We start from the raw sequence: 6,121 nt of genomic DNA, 5'->3' as shown, positions 1-6,121 counted from the left end.
TTGAAGACATAGATAGGACTTTTGTAATCCATAGATCATAGTCTAGTCTAGCTTCTTGTTTTGTTTTGATGGTGAAATAAGGGGTTCAGTGAGCAGCAGCAGCAGCAGTGAAATCACAGCTCCATGGTAGTCCCAACTACCAGACATTCCTGAACTACACTGACCTGATTCCTTTTTAGCCAAGGATATGTAGGCAACCTCGGAAGCAGGGTGCGGTCAAATCTTTCAAAAATGCTTCCCACGGAGTATTCAAACGAGCAAAAATCGCTCGTATCCGCTCACTTATCTTTGCATGAAAACTCTTCGTGTTTCCGGGCAAAGAGGGGTAGGTGTGAGCACATGAATTTTTCCCTATATGTATTACTTCAACAAATTCAAAACAAAATAATTTCTTTCAGTGTTTGCAATTTTGTTGGATTTCGTGGCTTTTTCTGTTAATTATTTGCATTTGTCTGTGCACGTTTATGTTATTTAATTCATGAAAAGTACAAAAATATATGTTGCATCTGCATTTAGGATTTAATTTTATATTTTTAGATTAATTAGCAAATTAGTTTGTTTTATAAAAAATGAAAATCACAAAAATAATTCATTTTGCATTTTTACTTTTTAATTTTGAATTGTGTAATTTTTCTTTAAATTTAGGATTTAATTAATTATTGTAAGTACCATGATGAATGATTAGTATAATTGGGTGGGTTAATTTAGTTTAAAAATTATTATTAATTAATTTAGGATTTATTTTAATTTTGGGAAAAGAAAAGGATGTTGAAATTGAAAAGAAAAAGAAAAAGAATTTCAATAAGAAGTCTGTTTGGGCCATTTTTATTTAAAATTCCCCAGACCCAAACAAAGAACCCATCCAAACCATGCCCATACCCGTCCCACAGCCCTTTTGTCCCTAAGACTCAAGAAACGACGTAGTACAGGCGTGAAACTACGTCGTTTCGAGTTCATTAAACCTCAACAAATCATGGCCGTTCGTATCGTTGCATCCAATGGCCCAGAGCACTTCATCATTTTCGTTTAAAATTGTCCTAAAACCTATAGAGACACTTCAGTTCGAGTAGACGCCCCCCACTCCGTTTACCTCTCTCATCTCTCTCACAGAAACCCTACCCACCACCCCTAATTCCACCGCCTTAACCTGGCGGCGCCACCACATTTCCCCACCAAATCAACACCCTAATGCCTCCTCGACCCTCTCTTTCCAAATCTGCGACCAGCTCCCCTCAAATATGTCCGGAACTCATCGAATATTGAATCTGAGGTTGAGCCCTAAAAGCCCAAACTTGACCAATGCATGCAAGGTTATATCCCGGATTCCCCATAAGATTAAGGGCTGATTTTATCCCGAAATAACATCATTTTCTTGTTCTTAACCAAGCACAAGCGATTGGCGTTATTTAGGGATTTGATCGGAGGTTCAGTCAAGTTCAAGGCTTGAATCAGTGAGTCCTTAGCCTTTCTGTTAAATTTTTCTATCTCGTCCCTGTTCCTCATCGTTTGTGTTTTATATCCATGATTGTTCCCCCTTATCTTTCTTCTTACTCGTTTTCCTTTACCCCATAGTATTTCCTGTTAATGCTGTTTTAATCACATTTTTGTCTTCTTTGTTTGGTTGTTGATTTACAGCAAAGAGTTCAATGCTGAGTTGGGTGATTAAAATAATTCAAGCTTAAAATAAAAAGTAATTGTGTTTTCCCTGAATTTCTGATTTATCAGTTCCTTTGGTTCATTTGGTCACTTCTGAGTGTTTTGAGCCCTAACGAGTAACTATGGTCATCTTGACCTGGTTAAAGGGTCTGACTAATTAGACCATGGGTTAATTTAAAACAATTGGTAGGCTAAGGTAAATAACATGGGTATGGGGGTTAGTTTGGGTAGTCTTAGTGAGGGAATCTATTTGTAACTGTCTGGGAAGCTTCTAGGAAGCTGGGGAGGGGACTACTTTGCAAAAACTGAATTTAAACTAGGGGTATTTAAGCTAAAATTGAAAATAAAAAGGACTGAATGGCAAAAACGTATCTCCTTGGGTCTGCCCTATTTGCTTGCCTATAAAGGCATCTCTTCCTTGCCATTCAAGGCAGAATTAGAGGGTCCTAGAAAACTGAAATGGCTGTTTCTTTTCGAAAACTTCTGAAATAATCTGAAATTCCCTTAAGTTCTTTGGAAAAATTATTGAAAATTCTGCTTGGTTCTGTCCCTCTGATCCTCATATTCTAGCTCAAAACCATTGAAAATTCACAGTTTTATATTCTGGTTTGAAAATGGACTGAATGTTTTGGTTTGAGTTTCTGCTGGTTGATTTACTATTCCATTGCTGGGTTGGATTTGATTTCTGCTGATTGCTTTTCACTTCTAGTTTACTGCTTCTGTTCGTCTATTCTTGATCACAAACTGAGTTTCTGGTTCTGTCTTGTTATATTCAGGTACATGTCTTTGAATCCCTGTTGATATGAGACTCGATTTGAGAGATGAAATGGAAACAACATTTTCAAAGCATAACATCAGACTATTCACTTGTAGTTCAATCTTATTTTCTTCCCTTCTCCCTGAATCCCTTTGTTTTTCTTGCTTTGAGTGTATCATATTCTGCTAGCTATGTGTTGCACTCTTCTAGGGGTTGAGTTGGGTTTGTACTTAGCAGGGGATTCAATTTTCTCACAAAGTTTTATAGTTGAATACTGATTTGGATAATCTGAGATCCCTTTATCTTCCTTGATCATGAATTGTCATGAGAATTGAGTTGAAAACCTGACTAATCAAATCAAATGGCTAGGTTTAAATGCAATCTTGTCAAATAGTGTGATGAGGATTATAGTAGAGTTGTCTTCCTATTATATGATTCATATGATGTGTCGTGGCATGATTGTTGTGTTTAAATAACCGTAGGATTCACAGGCTAACTAATTGAACATGTTTCAATTTATGGTCAGTTTTTCTTTACAAGTTATTTCTGAGCATGCTTTAGTAGTATTCGAAGTTTTTGGGTGTATCAGCTATTGGGTGGCAATGCAATTTGTCAGTTTGTGTTGATTTTTAAAAGCTGTCTTGCGTTAGTGTGGACTCGATGCTGAATCTAGAATCATCAGCTTAATCCCCTACGGGTGTTGAGTCAATTGAACCTGGGATACAAGGGTCGTTGGCAAGAGAAGGTGGCCTGTTATTGCTATTTGGGCTCGTTTGCTTGAGCCCACTAGTCCTTTCGTTTGGCTGCTGGACTGTTTTGATAGCAGAATTAACCCCCAAGATGCATGAAAGATAAAAATTGGAAATATAGTCCAGTTGATTTGTATTCGATGGTTTTAAAATCAGAATTAAAGCTAGACTTGCACGCCAAAAGATTGCTTTCCTCTTCTTCATACTGTAGAAATTTACAAATTTGATACATGTATAGAATGGAAAGAAGATTAAACTTTTAAGGAAATTGGTTGTAGCTTATCACACCCGTTCCTAGTGAAATTGACCCATTTCCTATTAATCCTCTCTAGCTCTTTCCCATTATGGTGCCGATGACTTTGTAGTTTTTTTCTCTAAATGTTTGCAAAACAGGTTGGTTGTTTAGATTATGATCATGCTTAAAACTCCTTGGAAATTACCGTGTCACATTTTGAAATAATGTCTGGGTCTAATTTGTGTCCAAAAGTAGACATTGAGTGGTTTCATTGTTAATCTTTGAAATTCATTGTTTGTCAGCATCATGTTTGCATTTATTGAATGTGGTAAGGACTGGCCGCTTGTAATGCGTTTGAGTTATACTGCTCACGCCTTGAATTGAAAATGAAGTCAGTAAATAGTCGACATTCAAGGCACAATCGATGAACTTTCGTTAAACCAGCTATAGTAAGTATAAATCTCAGGGATAAAAAAAATAATTAATTATGAAACGCGTAGTTGCTTTAGGGCGCGTTATTTAATAATTTTACTTTCTTAAACTCGGGTGCACATTTCATGTGACCCAAATCAAATCTTAAAACGTTGAATAAAATATGTTTAGGATTGTGGGTGCATTTCATGTGGCGCGAACCAAAGACGTATTTTAAATGACGCTCAATCTTCTTTAAAAATAATTAAAAGCGGTTAAAGGTTAAATTTGCACATAGGTTCAAAATGTTCTAAAATCAGATTATTAAGCCAAATATAACAGTTGAGCGACCGTGCTAGAACCACGGAACTTGGGAGTACCTAACACCTTCTCCCGGGTTAGCAGAATTCCTTGCCCGGATTTCTGGTTCGCGGACTGTTAAACAGAGTCAACCCTTTCCTCGACTTGTGATTTGAACCGGTGACTTGGGACACCATAAATCTCCCAAGTGGCGACTCTGAATCTTTAAAAAAATAAATCCCGTTTCGATTGTCACTTAAAGTGGAAAAACTCCTCTATACTCTCTTCTCGGGGGTGTAGGTAGAAAAAGGAGGTGTGACAGTTATGGTTGTAAATTAAACTAGGACATACTAGTGAAGATAGAAGTAAGCAGAATGAAAGAACCAAAGAGCACAAATGATTAGCCTTGGCTTGCAGCCGGCTAATAGTAATAGAATAACATAGAGATTTTAAATAAGAGAGGGGTTTTTTGGAAGCCAAGTGTGTGTGTCATTTGTGAAAGACTTAGGGTATTTATAGTTGAAAGTAGGTAGTGGAATAAAGTAAAAAATATAGTAGTATACTAATCTAAGAACTCAGAATTAATCACTTAGAGAATCAAGGAAGTACTTCCTTGAGTTAGGGGAATCAAGTTCAAACGAAAAGATTCAGTACCATATAAGGGGGAAAGGAGGAATCAGTTCATAATTAAACAAGAAAAGGAGCCAAAATCCATTAGGCATAAAGTAGTCGATTAAGACCAAATTCAGAAAGATCCAATTAAGGAAAGACTAAGTAAAACCAAGTATCATAGTAAATAAGGTAATAGAATCAGTGAATTCAAACAGACGAGTAGAATTCTAGGGCCTTGAAGGAAAATCTTTTAATTACCAACAGTTAAGGAAAATCAGAATCAATCATGAGGGGTCATGATTTTGTGTGTTTCAACATATAAATAGAGTGAATGAACAGAAGTAGCACACAAAACAAGGTCAATTATATAGGCAGAAAGAAATAAGAGACGAGAAAGCACAGTTATATAGAGGTGATGTAAGTAGGCTAAAAATTCAGCAGGACATATTCAAAGCATGGTGACCATGAGAGATTAACAAGACCAAAGAAAATCAGGCTATCATGCAGAGCCAAGGCAAAGAAAATCATGCCAACACATGGAACCAAAAGTGGAGAAAATCATGCTAACACACAGAAGCAAGTAAAGAGAATCATGCTAACTCACAGAAACAGGTAAAGAAAAATCTTTAACACAAGTAAAGAGAATCATGCTGACACATAGAACAAGTAAAGGAAAATCTTTAAAATATAGGGGCATTTAATAAAGTAAGGTTAAAAGAAGTAGGAACATAAAATCAGTCAAAATAAACAAGGGAAAAGGTTTAATCATAAATAAACCAATTGAAACCGGTATAGAAAGAACTCCGAGAAAACCCTAGTTTTCAAAGAAAGTAAGAACGATTTAGACTAGATGATCTTTCAGAAGAAAGCTCGAAAATAAGCAAATCATAGAAGGAAACAGGTTTGAAGTATGAAAATAACACAGATCTGAGAGATCCAAAAGACAATTAGGGTTTCAAAAGGAAACCTAGGTAGAAATCGAAAGAACCTGTTGTAACTTCATAAATTGTAACACACATGGTGTGATTTTGCCCAAAATCATACCAGAGAATCCTCGAACAACAGAATAAAAAACCCTAGGTCTGAATTGGCATGGCTCAGGACCCTTGAATACCTTAGAAATGATGAGCAAGGTGATGAGAGTGACCATTGGAGGTTTGGGATTTGAGAAATAGTCGTCGGAGATGACCGGAGAAGGAGGTGAGTGGAGGAGTCTAGGGTTAGGTTTGAGAGAAAAGTGGAGATGAGAGAGCATTTGAAGACGGCACCTTTGGAAAAGTGACTTAGGGTTAGGGGTCATTTGAAAATTAAAAAGGAAAGGAATTATTTGGACCGTTGATCTGAGAGATAAATGGTCAGGATTAAAATGGGTAGGTGGGTTCCGAGTTTGGGTAAGGATTA

The sequence above is a fragment of the Nicotiana sylvestris genome, chromosome 3 (genome assembly GCF_000393655.2).
Source record: "Nicotiana sylvestris chromosome 3, ASM39365v2, whole genome shotgun sequence".
In the NCBI taxonomy this organism is placed as follows: Eukaryota; Viridiplantae; Streptophyta; class Magnoliopsida; order Solanales; family Solanaceae; genus Nicotiana; species Nicotiana sylvestris.
Note: the sequence above shows the minus strand (reverse complement) of the source record.